Source organism: Hyla sarda, chromosome 1 (genome assembly GCF_029499605.1).
Source record: "Hyla sarda isolate aHylSar1 chromosome 1, aHylSar1.hap1, whole genome shotgun sequence".
In the NCBI taxonomy this organism is placed as follows: Eukaryota; Metazoa; Chordata; class Amphibia; order Anura; family Hylidae; genus Hyla; species Hyla sarda.
Window position 1 is genome coordinate 514,007,712 of NC_079189.1, and position 19,002 is coordinate 514,026,713.

The 19,002-nt window shown below is 45.1% G+C and overlaps 1 protein-coding gene across 8 annotated transcripts in view; it reads left to right on the plus strand.

Moving 5' to 3' along the window:
• The first annotated feature begins 234 nt into the window (after window positions 1-234).
• Window positions 235-19,002, plus strand: part of FAM172A (family with sequence similarity 172 member A) — a 525,562-nt gene continuing 506,794 nt past the window's right edge. For 6 of the 8 annotated variants that reach the window (XR_008847615.1, XR_008847616.1, XM_056538163.1 and 3 more), the window contains exon 1: window positions 445-779. The gene's annotated coding sequence lies outside the window, so the exon portion shown is untranslated. The other 2 variants (XM_056538171.1, XM_056538180.1) reach the window with 2 other exon arrangements.

Consider the following 19,002-nt stretch of genomic DNA (forward strand, 5'->3'; position numbering starts at 1 on the left):
TATACACACACAGCTCTGCAGAACACAGGCTCCTCACATATACAACTCCACTATACACACAGCTCTGCAGAACACAGGCTCCTCACATATACAACTCCACTATACACACAGCCCGGCAGAACACAGGCTCCTCACATATACAACTCCACTACAGACAGACGTTACGCTAATCCCTTCATACGCCGCACAGTAACCACGCCGACTTTTACACGTAGCCCGCTCGTCACCACATCACGTGGTTACACTGTACACAACAAACAACATCCAGCTACTACGACAGACTAGAGCCTGACTCCTCCCACACACATGACCGCTCACATGTCCATGACATCATTGAAGGTCCTGTAGAAGTGATGGATTTAGTAAGTATTAGGTACATTGGAGAGAAAGATTAATCACATGACATTGAATAGGCGGGACCGTGCTAGAGTGAGTCTTGGAACGCATACATCCAGTTTCTCTTCCTTCCGGCCGGGTCCTCTCAAATTAGCTTTCTAGCTGGGCTGTGTATGTCAGTAGCTGGAGGGGCTACTTTCAGGTTTTTTTTGGGGGGGGGTTTTAGTATACATTATTTTTTTATATATATAGTTTTTTAATTGGTGAAAGAATATCAGAAGTGCGGAGGAAGTGCTGCAGCATTCCCATCAGGCTGGTGGCTCAGTGCTGCCCCTCAGCTGTATATGTACAGTCACAGTCCTGCAGACTCTGCTTTATCCCGGAGACGTGTGGCCCTGTGTCTCTGGAGGTGATCACGCGTGGATGTGGTGCAGAAAGGCCAAGTGAGTGTGCAGCGCCAGCATGGGGGTACGGCGGGGGCACAACTGGGGCGCAGGACTCGCTGCATGGCGACATATGGGCACAACTCACTGACACTTCTATATGTCAGTGTATGTCATTGTGATCACTGTGATCTATGCTACCTGGTGCGAAATACAATGGTGTAATATACAGTGATCTGTACAATGTGGTGTAATATACAGTGATCTGTACAATGTGGTGTAATATACAGTGATCTGTACAATGTGGTGTAATATACAGTGATCTGTACAATGTGGTGTAATATACAGTGATCTGTACAATGTGGTGTAATATACAGTGATCTGTACAATGTGGTGTAATATACAGTGATCTGTACAATATGCTGTAATACACTGTGATCTGTACAATATGCTGTAATACACTGTGATCTGTACAATGTGGTGTAATATACAGTGATCTGTACAATATGCTGTAATACTCTGTGATCTGTACAATGTGGTGTAATACACAGAGATCTGTACAATGTGCTGTAATATACAGTGATCTGTACAATGTGCTGTAATATACAGTGATCTGTACAATGTGCTGTAATATACAGTGATCTGTACAATGTGCTGTAATATACAGTGATCTGTACAATGTGGTGTAATATACAGTGGTACAATATTCTGTAATACACAGTGATCTGTACAATGTGGTGTAATATACAGTGGTACAATATGCTGTAATACACAGTGATCTGTACAATGTGGTGTAATATACAGTGGTACAATATGCTGTAATACACAGTGATCTGTACAATGTGGTGTAATATACAGTGGTACAATATGCTGTAATATACAGTGATCTGTACAATGTGCTGTAATATACAGTGGTACAATATGCTGTAATATACAGTGATCTGTACAATATGCTGTAATATACAGTGATCTGTACAATGTGCTGTAATAGTGATCTGTGCTACATAGTGAAATATACAGTGATCTGCTCTGCGTCATGTGACATACAGTGATCTGCGCTGCGTCATGTGACATACAGTGATCTGAGCTGCGTCATGTGACATACAGTGATCTGAGCTGCGTCATGTGACATACAGTGATCTGAGCTGCGACATGTGACATACAGTGATCTGAGCTGCGACATGTGACATACAGTGATCTGAGCTGCGTCATGTGACATACAGTGATCTGAGCTGCGTCATGTGACATACAGTGATCTGAGCTGCGTCATGTGACATACAGTGATCTGAGCTGCGTCATGTGACATACAGTGATCTGCGCTGCCCCATGTGGGACGTGCAGTGATCTGCGCTGCCCCATGTGGGACGTGCAGTGATCTGCGCTGCCCCATGTGGGACGTGCAGTGATCTGCGCTGCCCCATGTGGGACGTGCAGTGATCTGCGCTGCCCCATGTGGGACGTGCAGTGATCTGCGCTGCCCCATGTGGGACGTGCAGTGATCTGCGCTGCCCCATGTGGGACGTGCAGTGATCTGCGCTGCCCCATGTGGGACGTGCAGTGATCTGCGCTGCCCCATGTGGGACGTGCAGTGATCTGCGCTGCCCCATGTGGGACGTGCAGTGATCTGCGCTGCCCCATGTGGGACGTGCAGTGATCTGCGCTGCCCCATGTGGGACGTGCAGTGATCTGCGCTGCCCCATGTGGGACGTGCAGTGATCTGCGCTGCCCCATGTGGGACGTGCAGTGATCTGCGCTGCCCCATGTGGGACGTGCAGTGATCTGCGCTGCCCCATGTGGGACGTGCAGTGATCTGCGCTGCCCCATGTGGGACGTGCAGTGATCTGCGCTGCCCCATGTGGGACGTGCAGTGATCTGCGCTGCCCCATGTGGGACGTGCAGTGATCTGCGCTGCGTCATGTGGGACGTGCAGTGATCTGCGCTGCGTCATGTGGGACGTGCAGTGATCTGCGCTGCGTCATGTGGGACGTGCAGTGATCTGCGCTGCGTCATGTGGGACGTGCAGTGATCTGCGCTGCGTCATGTGGGACGTGCAGTGATCTGCGCTGCGTCATGTGGGACGTGCAGTGATCTGCGCTGCGTCATGTGGGACGTGCAGTGATCTGCGCTGCGTCATGTGGGACGTGCAGTGATCTGCGCTGCGTCATGTGGGACGTGCAGTGATCTGCGCTGCGTCATGTGGGACGTGCAGTGATCTGCGCTGCGTCATGTGGGACGTGCAGTGATCTGCGCTGGGTCATGTGGGACGTGCAGTGATCTGCGCTGGGTCATGTGGGACGTGCAGTGATCTGCGCTGGGTCATGTGGGACGTGCAGTGATCTGCGCTGGGTCATGTGGGACGTGCAGTGATCTGCGCTGCGTCATGTGGGACGTGCAGTGATCTGCGCTGGGTCATGTGGGACGTGCAGTGATCTGCGCTGGGTCATGTGGGACGTGCAGTGATCTGCGCTGGGTCATGTGGGACGTGCAGTGATCGGCGCTGGGTCATGTGGGACGTGCAGTGATCTGCGCTGCGTCATGTGGGACGTGCAGTGATCTGCGCTGGGTCATGTGGGACGTGCAGTGATCTGCGCTGGGTCATGTGGGACGTGCAGTGATCTGCGCTGGGTCATGTGGGACGTGCAGTGATCTGCGCTGCGTCATGTGGGACGTGCAGTGATCTGCGCTGCGTCATGTGGGACGTGCAGTGATCTGCGCTGCGTCATGTGGGACGTGCAGTGATCTGCGCTGGGTCATGTGGGACGTGCAGTGATCTGCGCTGGGTCATGTGGGACGTGCAGTGATCGGCGCTGGGTCATGTGGGACGTGCAGTGATCTGCGCTGCGTCATGTGGGACGTGCAGTGATCTGCGCTGGGTCATGTGGGACGTGCAGTGATCTGCGCTGGGTCATGTGGGACGTGCAGTGATCTGCGCTGGGTCATGTGGGACGTGCAGTGATCTGCGCTGGGTCATGTGGGACGTGCAGTGATCTGCGCTGGGTCATGTGGGACATACAGTGATCGGCGATGCGTCGTGTGTGATATGTGGTGTATGATATACAGTGATCTGTGCAATTTGTCTTGCAATTTCCAGTGAGATTCCTATAACCTGGCATCCTGTAATTTGCTGTTGTTTCTAGCACAGATGTGCATGGCGATATTGAATTACCCAGCAGCGTGACCAGAAGACTGAGACCTAGTGGACGGGGTCATGCAGGTTATGTCTGTGTTAATGTATTCCCTTTGTTCTTGTAGAATATAGGTCTGTTCACACCGTGTGGTTAAAGAGCAGTTTCTTGCTGTACATCTTAGAATGGTAAGTTGCTATACTCTGAATTGCTGCAATTTTGATGAGCTTCTCCTGGGATAGCCACAGAGTTGCAGCAATTCACTGTAAGGCTGTAGCAGACGGATGTAACCAAAATACAAATGTATTATTAAAAGCCACAATTTAAATACATATATGACAAGGAGGAATAGCAACTGATCCACAGGACATCCCCTGGATAAACTGCAGGTATATGATGCGAACATATAAATATATAATGAAGTGGCAAGTGCCACACGCTATATGTCTATTAAACGGGTACTCTGGTGAAAAACTTTTTTTTATTTTTTTACTTTTATTTTTTATAAACTGGTGCCAGAAAGTTAAACAGATTTGTAAATTACTTCTATTAAAGAATCTTAATCCTTCCTGTACTTATTAGCTGCTGAATATACTTGATGCTGCGGATATACTGTCACAGAGCGACTGCAGAGCGAGCTCCCTGCTGTGGCTGGGCAGCTCTGTATCAGCTCATGATTGCCGGACGTTAAATACGCTGCGAATGCGCTGTGTGTAACCCTACCCTTAAGGTTGGGTCACGTGCTATATTTTACTGCTTATTCTCTTCAAATGATTTGAAGTCAATGGGTAGAAAAATACGCAGCAGCAAAAAATACGGCACGTGTGACTCTACCCTAAGGTGCACTTTGTGCCTTGTCGTAAAGAGCGCTTCACAACTGTTGTGTGAACAGACCCTAAGGGTGCGTTCGTGCACTTTGTTTCCGCTGTGGATTTGAAGTTATGGATTTGCAGTTGTGGCAAGGCAATCCCTTTATTGACATAACAATCAGAAATACATTAGAATTGCATTGTAAAATTTGCAGTTTCAGATACGCAACTCAATTTTAAAATCTACAGCCGATCCAGTGTGAGTGCGTGCACCAGACAATTCTAGCGCAATTTTTGTTTAAAAAAAAAATATATATATATATGAAAAATCCAATGGCACCTACTAAAACAAAGCAACACAGCATGTGTCGATTACAGTGCCACTCAGCTCCATACACAGCCTAGCTTTTCTGTGTGACCTTTGCATTGTTTCTGTGTGGCCTTTGCATTGTTTCTGTGTGGCCATTGCATTGTTTAGGGAATCCGTTGAGTACAGAGATGTTGTTACTGCGGTGGTGTGGCATGTCGGCAGCAAGAAAGCTGTGTATGGCCTCCTCTACACTGTACAGACTGGGCACAGCTGACATGTTTTCATGCTGTTTCATAGAGCTCTCTGGGGAGCAGATTGTCAGGATTTTTTGTTTTTTTTACAAACATTATATTACAGAGCTTTGTTATTCTTCAAGAATACAAGAGATTAAAAGAAAAAACATATATATTGAAAAACTCCCTCAGATACATTCACACATACAGTATTGACTGCAGATTTCATGCTGTGTTCAACTCTTTACTTGTATTGATTTAGCAGCATGAAATCTGCAGCAGATAATGTAGATGCAAATGTACCTTTAGTGCCCTTGCAGCAAACTCGCATTCATCCCAATAGGCTTCTACTGCACAGAGGCAGATCCAGATTTCATGTAAGAATTAACATGTTCATTCTTTCCCAGACTGCAATCGGAGAGATGGCTTGCTGCCGTTAAGTGCCGATTCTGCCAGAGGATGCTGCAAACGGAAACCTACATGTAAATTCTGCAGTGTGCAGGGACCCTTAAAGGGATGATGATAGCCTGGCGGCAGGATACCAGTTTAAATCTCCCTCAAGATTAATCCGAGGCTAGAGCGATCACGATACAGATTTGTCAGAAGTCCTTTACAAGCCTATGGTGCTTCCTGACAAATCTGTATCCTGATTACTTTTGTCCTGGGTTATGAAGCTGGCAGAATTTAAGATATCCTGCCACTGGACTGTCTAGAGGGTCCCAACATTTTAGTACACCCAGGGGGAGATTTATCAAAACCTGTGCAGAGGGAAAGTTCTCCAGTTGCCCATAGCAACCAATCAGTTCGCTTCTTTCATTTTTTAGGGTATGTTCACACTACAGATTTGTAGCTGAATCTCTGCTCTGAATTCTCTGCTCGGAGATTCAGCTTGGCAGCCAGCAGCGACGGTAAGGCCGCGTGGCACTGCGCCATCACCATTAACAGCTATGCAATGAACATGTTCTTTCTTTGCGTGGAACAAATTCCGCCGCTGAAATTCCGCAGTGTGAACGGGTCTCGCGGAAGCCACATTCACACAGATGCTAACGTTCACTGTGCGGAATTTCTCTAGCAGAATTCCGCAGTGTGAACATACCCTAACAAGCCTCTGCAAAATGAAAAAAGCAATCTGATTGGTTGCTATAGGCAACCTTTCCTTTGCACAGGTTTTGATAAATCTCCCCACCCTCTCTATCAATGGTATGCATTCCCTAGATCAGTGGTCTCCAACCTGCGGGCCTCCAGATGTTGCAAAACTACAACTCCCAGCATGCCCGGACAGCCAAATGCCTTTAAAAAAAAAAAGTTATATTTTATTTTGTGCATCAGGCATATTTTTTTTTCTGCAGTTTTTTTGTGTTTTTACAAAAAAGTGCCCAAGATTTATCAATCTGAATAAGACAAAAAAATTGGTCTGATTTGCCCACAGCAACCACACAGCTCGGCTCTTGATAACATCTGAAAGCTGAGCTGTGATTGGTTGTTATGGGTAACACCAGACCCATGTGCCTCATGCCGATTTGGTGCATGACTTCAGTCAGAATTTAAAATACATATTTGTCCTTTAAAGGGGTATTCCAGGAAAAAACTTTTTTATATATATCAACTGGCTACAGAAAGTTAAACAGATTGGTAAATTACTTCTATTAAAAAATCTTAATCCTTTCAGTACTTTTGAGCTTCTGAAGTTAAGGTTGTTCTTTTATGTCTAAGTGTTCTCTGATTACACGTGTTTAGAAGCAAATCCCCATAGCAAACCTCTTCTAAACTGGACATTTCCCGAGACGCGTGTCATCAGAGAGCACTTAGACAGAAAAGAACAACCTTAATTCAGAAGCTCATAAGTACTGAAAGGATTGAGATTTTTTTAATAGAAGTAATTTACAAATCTGTTTAACTTTTCTGGAGCCAGTTGATATATAAAAAAAAGTTTGTTCCTGGAATACCCCTTTAAATCCACAGAAGCAAATCTGCACAGTTTGGAACTGTGAAACTGTGGAAATACTGGAATTTTCCTATAGTAAATATGTTATGGTTTAGAGCAATGTTTCATAACCAGGGTATCTCCAGCTGTTGCAAAACTACAACTTCCAGCATGCCCAGACAGCCAAAGGCTGTCTGGGCATGCTGGGAGTTGTAGTTTTGCAACAGCTGGAGACACCCTGGATGGGAAACACTTGTTTAGAGCTTCATATTAAAGGGTTACTCCAGCAATTAAAAGTCTATTCCCAATACACAGCTTAAGGAATACGTGTCCATAGTTCCATAGTATAGCTCTGATGCCATACACCATAATAAGGTTTTTTCCTCAGGGTTTCATGTAGTTTTTCAGAAGGGAAAACAAATTTGCCATTTTCCAAAGTCTGGTGGAGTTCTTTACTAAAAGCAATACTTCAATTCACATTATTGCACATAATACTTCACCCATAGTGAACTTGCTGAGGGTTGCTTATTTGCTTTCGGTTCTGGGGGAAGTGTGTCACTTTATTAGCGTGTTGTGAAATTTACTTTTTAAGCAATAGAGGAAGAAAACCTTTTGGAAGTCCCCTATCCAGAATACTAGACGAGCGTATCGGCCATAGAAATGGAGTGAGCACTTAGCAGTGTCTGTGATGGAGGCTGCTGACATCTGTCTTGTGGTAGTGACTGTCGATATGCAGTGTTAGGACACTTGACGTCCCTACTGCTTTTCTTCAATAGGCCCTATGTACATGGCAGGGAAAAGTGCTTTTTCAGCAGAAAAACTAATTACATAAAGTGTCTCGTGTATGGTACATGGTACAAGTCTCTTCTGCTGGATTCATTGTATGAAATCTGAGGCATATACTGGGATAAAGTATAGGCCATTTGTATTTCTATGACCGCTCTATTATGGCTTTGTTCAAAACAGACCTGTAATATGGCTGTGTGCATGATGCCCTAAGGGAGTCTGCATAGGGAAAAAGCTATCATTACAGTCCTGTCTTGCAATGCTGGTATCACATTGCTACTTTAAAAGGGTACGTGGGGGTCTCAGCGGTCAGACCCCATGCGATCAGACACTTAACCCCTATCCTGCATATAAGGGTTAAGTTTGTACCACCGCATATCTCCTTTAAAGGGTACCTCTCCTCAAATAAACTTTTGATATATTTTAGATTAATGAATGTTGAATAACTTTCCAATAGCATGTTAATGAAAAATATGCTTCTTTCTATTGTATTTTTCCCGATCAGTCCTGTCAGCAAGCATTTCTGACTCATGCTGGAGTCCTAAACACTCAGAGCTGCCAGCCTGCTTTGTTCACAGCCAAACAGGCTGTGAACAAAGCAGGCTGGCAGCTCTGAGTGTTCTCCTTTATGAACAAAGCAGACTGGCAGCTTGTAGTGTTTAGGACTCCAGCAGGAGTCTGAAATGCTTGCTGCCAGGACTGGTAGGGAGACCCCTAGTGGTCATTTCTTCAAAGTGGAAAATTAAATAGAAAGAAGCATATTTTTTAATAACATGCAATTGTAAAGTTATTCTGCATACATTAATCTATAATATATCAAACGTTTTTTTTATGAGAGGTACTCTTTAATGCACCCCACTCACAGTGTATAGTTGTTGTGTTGGAATCAGGAGAAATGGGCAATTCAAGGATCTGAGTGACATTTACGAGGGCCAAACTGTGATGGCTACATGACTGGGTCACAACATCTCCACAATGGCAGGTGTGATATGGGGTGTTCCTCTTAAGCAGTCGTTATTGCCTACTAAAAATGTTCCAAGAAGGGACAACCAGTTACTGCTGGCTGTGTTAAAAATTGTTGCTGCTAAGATCTTGGTGGCGGATACCACAGGACCACTTCAGAGGTCTTATGAATTCCATGCCGCAATTGGTCAGAGTTGCTTTGGATGTGTGAGGGGACCTCCACGACATTATGGCTGTGTATTTTAGTTAACTGCTTACAATGTTGTTCCATGATATAGCAGGGTAGATACAGTGGCTGCTCTGAAAATGTTTGTTAAAAGTAATATCTGGTTTTGGAACAGAGGCACAAATTTGCTAATACTGTGTAATACTTGGACAATTTAGACATAATTGATTTGTCCGGTTATTAAAACGTATCCTCATTGCACAGGATAGGAGATATGTGTATGATCGCAAGGGGTCTGTTTGTTGGGACCGCCACAATCTCCAAAAAGGGTGCCGTTTCTAACCTCTGAGTGCTCCTGGGCCCCACCTTCTAAAGCAAACAGATCTCGTGAGCAAGGGCCCGCTCCACCAGACACTAGCTGCATCAATGTCTTGCCTCAGACGGTGACTGGTGGAGCGGGCCGTCACTTCTGAGACCATATTGTCTTAAACACTGAGGGCTGGAGCACTCGGAGGTAAGATGTGAGCTCTGTTTTGGAGATTGTGGGAGTCCCTGCAGTCAGGCCACCTATGATCAGGCACTTATACACTATCTTATGGACTAGACATAAGTGTTATGAGCCAAACAACCCCTTTAAAGGGGTACTCCGGCCCTAATACATCTTATCATCTTAGGGGATAGGATGTATGATCGCGGGGGTACCGCCCCCTCCCATAGACCTGCATTTAGGGGGCGGGGCATGACGTCACACGGAGGTGTAGTCGTGACGTCACGATACTCTGGGCAGTCTCGCTGCACACTCGGAGCCTCCAGCGCTGCGAGAGCTCACATAGGTGGGTGCGCAATTACAGATTGTGGGGGTCACCAGCGACTGGACCCCCGCAATCATACATCTTATCCACTATCCTTTGGATAGGGGATAAGATGTATTAGTGCTGGAGTACCCCTTTAAAGTGGGCACAATTTTCCAACACACACAAATGTTCGCCGTGGCCAAATGTTGTGTTCTGAGTAGAGAAAGGAGGGGTTAGCCTCTGGTAGTGGCTTATTTCTAGGAGAAAGAAATCAAACATGCCACACACCCACTTTGATATATGTTGGGAGGACCCCATACACATTAGAGCAGGGGTTTCAAACTCAAATTATCCGGGGCCACTGGAGGTAGCAGCTGGGTGAGGCAGGGCCGCATGCATCCCTTACATATAATGCCCCCATCATGCACCCCTCACATATAATGCCCCTCATCATCCACCAGCAATGAGAGTTGTAGTTGTGCAGTTCAGGCGAATGACAAGCTTGTCCCCTGCCCCCAGCTGCAGGACTACAACTCCCAGCATGTCCTTACTGTAAGGGCATGCTGGGAGTTGTAGTCCTGCAGCTGGGGGCAGGGGACACCCCTACCCCTGTGTGGTAATAGCATGAGCTGACGTATGATGGGGGTGCTATTTCTGGGGGTTCCCCCCCCCCATTAGGTAGGCAGCAGGTTCCCCACATTAGGTAGGTAGTAGCAGGTTCCCCACATTAGGTAGTAGCAGGTTCCCCACATTAGGTAGTAGCAGGTTCCCCACATTAGGTAGTAGCAGTTTACACACATTAGTTGGTGGCAGGTTCCCCACATTAGGTAGGTAGTAGCAGTTTCCCCACATTAGGTAGGTAGTAGCAGTTTCCCCACCCTGACTCTCACACACACACACAGGCACCCACACATGCACGCATAGACACACTTACCTGTCCTGCGCTCCGCTTCTCTCCGGCGGTGGCCTGACGAGTGCGCGACATCCCTCATGAGACTCTGGCCGGCCGGCCAACTGAAGACTGGGCAGAGGAGGGTGGGATAAGTGAAGCCTTCCGGCATTTAGCACTGCTTGCCCAAAGCAGGGCTAAATGCTTGAATAAGTTACATGCCCGGTGCCCGGAGCTGCATGTCCCGGGAGACGGGCAATACAAATCGCACATCCCTAGTGCGGGCCACAAACTTTCGTTCCACGGGCCGCAAATGGCCCGCGGGCCGGGAGTTTGAGACCCCTGCTTTAGATAGTCTAAGTTTAGATCTGATATCAATTGGCTTAATTTATTCTAAACCTTTGGTGCAATCTTACTACAAATTGTGTTGTTTCAAATCTCATATAGATCTACAGCCACAGACCTTCTGCCACAAATCTGTGGTGTGTAAATATACCTACCCTAGGGCATCCTTTCCTGAACATACATTCCTTTATGTGCAGTGTGAGATCTTGTGACTCGCTCCTTGAATTGACCACCATTTTCACCCTACTGCAGTAAGAGCGTATTCTAACATTACATTTTCCCTTAGTATGTCATGAATTAGATTTTTATTGTTTAGCATTGAACACTGAAAATGTTTATTACATTACCCCAAGTAATGCAGGTTGTTTGTGAATTTCCCATCTCGGCTGCCCTCTGACTATATGAGTATAGAGCTGGCCTGTGTTGTGCGTATTGGGGTGACCTTATGATAAGTGTGATCTTGGAGGGGGGCAGCTGGATTGAGCATCACAGAGAATTGACATGATTCACCTGTAAAAGGTTATGTCGACGAAGACCCTCTGACCCCTTTATGGCCCTAGGTTCCAGCAATGTTTATAGAAGAGGCACGCATTTTGTTATCAGTGCTCGCTCCTCTGTCAGATAGCATTACGATTCAGAAGTGAATAAATTGGCATTTCTTCTAGGTGATGATAGCCTGGCAGCCCTTGGGACAGGGAAACATGGCCTCAGTCCTGAATGTGAAGCCCACAATGCATCTTGAGACTATGAGAATATGATTTAGTGTGTTGTTACAAATGTTTTTTGTGTCTTACTTCTTTGTGTATTTATTTTTATGCCCACTTTTAATAGCCAGTTATATGTCAATTGCTAACTTTGCTGCAGTGGTTCCTGCTGTTGGTGCTCTAAAGGACATTTTCTTCTTAAAATGACTAGTAAATTCATCATCAAAGATGTTAAAAACCATTTTGTTCAATTTTTATTTTTTGTCATGTGTTCAAGTGAAAAGCTGGGTGAAAACCAGTATGTCTGCCATTAGAGCCTCGTCTTGAATAGCCAACTATACAGAGATGTGCAGTAAAGTGTACCATGATCCCAATTCTACATATTTATGTAGATAAGAAAACATTACGTCTGCCATATGATTATATGTAATGGTAAGGCTAGGTTTAAACCCTTTTTTTTTTTTTTTCTTGGCGTTTTTTGGGGAAAACTGCCACTGCAGTTTTTGAGTCAAAATCAGAATTCAAAAGTAATGAGAAATATAAAGGAAGGACTTATACTTCTCCTTCCTACTGGATCTAATTCTGGCTTTGGCTTAAACATTGCAGTGGCAGATATCCCCAAAAAAAAGCCTGAATGGAAACAGTCAAATGCTATTCAATGCCACCTCAAAAGACCTTAAAGGGGTTCAACCGTGCTGACAACTTATCCCCTACCTAAAGGATAGGGGATACGTTGCCTGATCGCGTGGGGTCCCGCCACTGGGGACCCCCGCAATCTCGCACACAGCATCCTGCTCTCATCAGGCCCCGGAGTGAACATCCGCTCCGGGTCTGATCATGGGGCCGGTGATCGTGACGTCACAGCTCAGCCCCCGTGTGACATCACGCTCCGCCCCTCAATGCAAGTCTATGGCAGGGGCGAGACAGCTGTCTCGTCCCCTGCCATAGACTTACATTGAGGGGCGGAGCCGTGACGTCACGATACTCCGGCCCCGTGATCGGCAGTCGTCAGACCCGGAGCGAACATTGCTCCGGGTCTGATGTCTGCCGATCACGGGGCCGGAGTATCGTGACATCACGGCTCCGCCCCCATGTGATTTCACGCTCTGCCCCTCAATGTAAGTCTATGGCAGGGAGCGAGACAGCTGGCCTGATGAGGGCGGGGTGCTGCGTGCAAGATTGCGGGGGTCCCCAGCGGTGGGACCCTGTGCGATCAGGCAACTTATCCCCTATCCTCTAGATAGGGGATAAGTTTTCAGCACGTAGTACCCCTTTAAAGAGTTGTTGTCATGATGATCCAGCAGCAGGATATATTTTTATACTTCTTAGGTAGTCTTGTACTTAATTTTTGGTCACCTCGTATACCACAAAAAATGTAAAAAGCGATCAAAAAGTCCCATCACAACAAAAATGGTACCAATAAATACTACATATCACGGCGCCAAAAATTTGCCCTCATACATCCCCATATATGGGGGGAAAAAAAAAGTTACATCAGTAAAAAGAGGAAAATTTTAACCCGTCCAGGACACAGAGCGTACAGGTACGCCCTGACGTCCTGGTACTTAAGGACCCAGGGTATACCTGTACGCTCTTGTCCCGTTAACAGGGTTTAAACCATTCTCATGGGCAGAGAATGGGTTAAACCCGGTGGGTCCCGGTTGCTACGGGCAGCCAGGACCCACAGCTAATGCCGGGCACCGCCGATTCTGGACCATAACCAGCATTAACCCTTTAGCCATTAAAGTTGATCAAATGAAACTAAGACTATCCCGGCAGCTCAGCGGAGCTGATTGGGACTATCGCAACAAAATTGCGATGTCCCGATCAGCTTACTGGACAACAAGAGGGTCCTCACCTGCCTCTTCGTCGTCTGATCGGCGATCTGCTGCTCCAAGGCTAGAGCAGCAGAGCTCCTAGAACACTGATCAATGCTATGCTATGGCATAGCATTGATTAGTGTAAGCAATCAAAAGATTGCATCTTATAGCCCCTGTGGGGGCTAAAAAAAAATAAAAAATAAATAAAAAGAATGTAAAAAGTTAATAAAAGTGAATTAACCCCTTCCCTATTAAAAGTTTAAAATAAAATAATGTAATAAAAATAATCATATGTGGTACCGCCGCGTGTGTAAATGTCCGAACAATTAAAATATAAGATTAGCTAAACTGCACGGTCGATGGTGTACACGAAAAAAAAAATCTATTTCCAAAATTGTGCATTTTTGGTCACTCCATATACCATAAATAATAAATAAAAAGTGATCAAAAAGTCCCATCAAAACAAAAATGTTATAGGTAAAAACTATAGACCACGGCACAAAAAATTTAAAAGTTATAGGGGTAGAAGATGACAATTTTAAACATACAAATGTTGGTGCATGTAGTTAGGATTTTTTTTAAATTAGTAAAAATAAAATAAAACCTGTATAAATTGGGTATCCTTGTAACTGTATGGACCTACAGAATAAAGATAAGGTGTCATTTTACCGAAAATTGCAATGTGTAGAAACGGAAGCCCCCAAAAGTTACAAAATAGCGTTTTTTAACTTTCACCTCACAAATATATATTTATTGGTTTTGCAGTAGATTTTGTTATTAAATTATTGATGTCATTACAAAGTACAATTGTTGGAGCAAAAAACAAGCCCTTATATGGGTCTGTAGGTGCCAAATTGAAAGAATTATGATTTTTAGAGAGTGAGGAGGAAAAAACAAAAGTGCACAAATGAAAATTGGCCTGGTCCTTAAAGGGGTACTCCGGTGGAAGACACTTTAAAAAAAAAAAAATGTTTAATTAACTTTCTCTGTAGTATATAGCAGCTAATAAATACTGAAAGGATAAAGATTTTTTAATATAAGCAATTTGCAAATCTGTTTAATTTTCTGACACCAGTTGATTTAAAAAAAATAAATAAAAAATAAATGTTTTCCACCAGAGTACCCCTTTAAGGTCAAAATGGGCATGGTCCTTAACCTGTTAAGGACCCAGGGCGTACAGGTATTTTGAGTCCGCTCCCGATCTATAACGCGGGGCCACGGCGCGGGACAACGGGCGGAACCCGTGGCTAATAGCGTGCGGCATTGATCGCGGTGCCGCGCGCTACTAACCCTTTAGACGCGGCGTTCAAAGTTGAACGCCGCGTCTAAAATGAAAGTGAAACCATGCCGGTTAGCTCAGGGAGCTGTTTGGGATAGCCGCGGTGAAATAAGAGGGTCCCTACCTGCCTCCTCGCTGTCCGATCGCCGAATGACTGCTCAGTGCCTGAGATCCAGGCATGAGCAGTCAAGCGGCAGAATCATCGATCACTGGTTTCCTATGAGAAACCAGTGATCAATGATGAAGATCAGTGTGTGCAGTGTTATAGGTCCCTATGGGAGCTATAACACTGCAAAAAAAAAGTGAAAAAAAAGTGAATAAAGATTATTTAACCCCTCCCCTATTAAAAGCTTGAATCACCCCCCTTTTCCCATAAAAAAAAGTGTAAATAAAAATAAACATATGTGGTATCACCGCGTGCGGAAATGTCCGAATTATAAAAATATATAATTAATTAAACTGCACGGTCAAAGGCGTGCGCGCAAAAAAGTCCAAAATAGTCCAAAATAGTGCATTTTCGATCAATAAGTCCTATCAATGCAAAAATGGTACCGCTAAAAACTTCAGATCACGGCGCAAAAAATGAGCCCTCATACCACCCCATACGCGGAAAAACAAAAAAGTTATAGGGGTCAGAAGATGACAATTTTAAACGTATACATTTTCCTGCATGAAGTAATGATTTTTTCCAGAAGTACGACAAAATCAAACTTACATACCGTATATACTCGAGTATAAGCCGACCCGAGTATAAGCCGAGACCCCTAATTTCAACCCAAAATCCCAGGAAAAGTTATTGACTCGAGTATAAGCCTAGGGTGGGAAATACCTCATCCCCCCCCTGTCATCATCCAGACCCGTCATTAACATCCTCATCATCATCCCCTTGTCATCATCCCACACATCCCCCCCTTCATCATCCCCTTATCATCCCACACATCCCCCCTTCATCATCCCCTTATCATCCCGCACATCCCCCCTTCATCATCCCCTTATCATCCCACACATCCCCCCTTCATCATCCCCTTGTAATCATCCCACACCCCCCCTTCATCATCCCCCCTTCATCATCCCACACCCCCCCTTCATCATCCCCACCCCCCTTCATCATCCCCACACCCCCCCCCCTTCATCATCCTCTTCTCATCATTCGCCCTCAGTGGTCTTCAACCTGCGGACCTCCAGAGGTTTCAAAACTACAACTCCCAGCAAGCCCGGGCAGCCATCGGCTGTCCGGGCTTGCTGGGAGTTGTAGTTTTGAAACCTCCGGAGGTCCGCAGGTTGAAGACCACTGCGGCCTTCAACATCATCCAGCCCCCTCTCCCCCCCTTTAGTTCTGAGTACTCGCCTCCGCTCGGCGCTGGTCCGGTCCTGCAGGGCTGTCCGGTGAGGAGGTGGTCCGGTGAGGAGGTGGTCCGGGCTGCCATCTTCACCGGGGGCGCCTCTTCTCCGCGCTTCCGGCCCGGAATAGAGGCGTTGCCTTGACAATGACGCAGAAGTACGTTGGCAATGAACGCACCTCTGCGTCGTTGTCACGGCAACGTGACTATTCTGAGGCCGGGCCCGAAGCGCTTAGAAGAGGCGCCCCCGGTGAAGATAGCAGCCCGGAACCACTATGCCACCGGACCACCTCCTCTCCGGACAGCCCTGCAGGACCGGACCAGCGCCGAGCGGAGGTGAGTACTCAGAACTAAAGGGGGTGAGAGGGGGCTGGATGATGTTGAAGGCCGCAGTGGTCTTCAACCTGCGGACCTCCGGAGGTTTCAAAACTACAACTCCCAGCAAGCCCGGACAGCCGATGGCTGCCCGGGCTTGCTGGGAGTTGTAGTTTTGAAACCTCTGGAGGTCCGCAGGTTGAAGACCACTGCGGGTGGGGGAGTTCACTTGAGTATAAGCCGAGGGGGGTGTTTTCAGCACGAAAAATCGTGCTGAAAAACTCGGCTTATACTCGAGTATATACGGTAAGTAGGGTATCATTTTAACCGTATGGACCTACAGAATCAAAAGAAGGTGTCATTTTTACCGAAAAATGTACTGTGCAGAAACGGAAGCCCCCAAAATTTACAAAATTGCTTTTTTTTTTTTTTTTTCAATTTTGTCTCACATTGATTTATTTTTTTCCGTTTCGCCGTAGATTTTTGGGGAAAATGACTGACGTCATTACAAAGTAGAATTGGTGGCGCAAAAAATAAGCCATCATATGGATTTTTAGGTGAAAGATTGAAAGAGTTATGAGTTTTTAAAGGTAAGGAGGAATAAACGAAAATGCAAAAATGGAAAAAACCCTGGTCCTTAAGGGGTTAAGGGGTTAAACATACTATTTTTAATGCAAAAAGTTTTAACCTTTTAAAAGAACAAAATAAAACCTATATTATGGTATTATTGTAAACATATGGACCTACAGAATAAAGATAATGAATACTTTTTGCCGAATTTTTATTTGGTTTCGCTGTAGATATTGTGGTGAAATGATTGATGTCATTACAAAATAAAATTGGTGGTGCATAAAAACAAGCCCTTATATGGGCTTATAGGTGGAAAATTATTAGTATCAAGATTTTTGTAAGGCAAAGTGGAAAAAATGAAAGCGCAAAAATAAGTCCTTAAGGGGTTAAAGGGAATCTGTCAGCTCTAGATCTCTGGCAGTGGTTATGACATCACGCCACTGGGGTGATGTCACAAGGGGAGTGGCGTCACTCAACGACCATTGCCTCCGGGTGCTGTGCGGAGAAACGCTGGGACCCCCAAGATCAGACATCTTATCTTCTATGCTTTGGATAGGGTATAAGATGTCTAGCAGCGGAGTACCCCTTTAAGGCAGGGAAGGGCGGGAAAGGGATGCCATGTACATGCTCCAGTTCAGCATTGCCTCCTTGACACTTGATCTCAGAACATTATCTATAGCATCTGTGACATAAATATACCATTTGTGTATTTTATATCTGCGCAACAGGTCAGTTTCCATGTGGTTTTTTATGCAGATTGTTTTGTGTGGATGAGGTCTCATTAAAATCTCATACACATTGCTGGGACTGTCATTTCTGCATGAAAATGTTGTGAAAAAAACAGCGCATGTCCATACCATTAACGTGTACCTGTCATGAGATTTAAAAAAAAAATGCTACAGGCTTACTTTTTAACTTGTGCTGATCCTGTTCTTGTGTTTTAAATCCTCATTTTGATCCTTTTATGGCTCCTGAAGTGTTCCCTTGCTTGCCCTCACATCTCATGTGGGAACTTCCTCCCTCACTCCTCAGAGCTAACAACTGGCTGCTCTGTGCACTGAGGCTCTGTGACATGTCCCCGACTCACAGGTCAGGTGATTGACAAGCCAGGATCAGATAGAGTTCTGCTTGTCCTGCCTTGTTGAGGCACAGAGACACACAGGCCATAGCTGCAGGGACAAGACAGTGTTCCCTACAGTGGAGGGACCCCTAGTGGTAAGAGGTATGGAGTATTTTTTTTAAATAAATGGATTTTACAAATATATATGTAATGTTATTACATTAAATAAAACTTTTTTTTTTTTTTTTCAAATGACAGGGCCCATTTAAGTTACTAACTCCTTTTTGTTTTCTAGTTTTAAAATGTATAGTTTCAGGAAGTGAACAGAAAATATTTTGGGTTAGATCTATCAAAACTCTCTTCTATCATTTTTGCAAAGGCCTCTGAAAATAAAAGAAGCGATCATCTGTACAAGTTTTTATAAGTCTCCTTTGTTTGCATCCCGGGCTTGTTAAGATGTATTTGTCCACATATATTTCTGTTAACTTTATAGAGCCGTAAAAGGGCTTTTATTCTAAAGCATTTACTGTACATCTGTATGCTTCTCATTATATACTGTATGTATACTGCTGGTACAACAGAACCTATGTCAGAATGGGGGCTTCATACTGGCAAAGGTTTGCACCACCATTTGGCCAAAGAAGTGTATGCAGTGATAGACCATCTTGGGTAGCACTGGTATTATATTCTCTGTATTGTTTTATTATTGTTTTTTATCCTTTTACTTTAAGGCATTCGGGCGGTGACATCACTTGTATAAGGAAGATGTGTCTTATTCCTGAGTTGTAATCACTACAATGTGAGCGGGCTCAGCCACATCAATTAGAAAAGGGGTGCTGCTATACGTATCA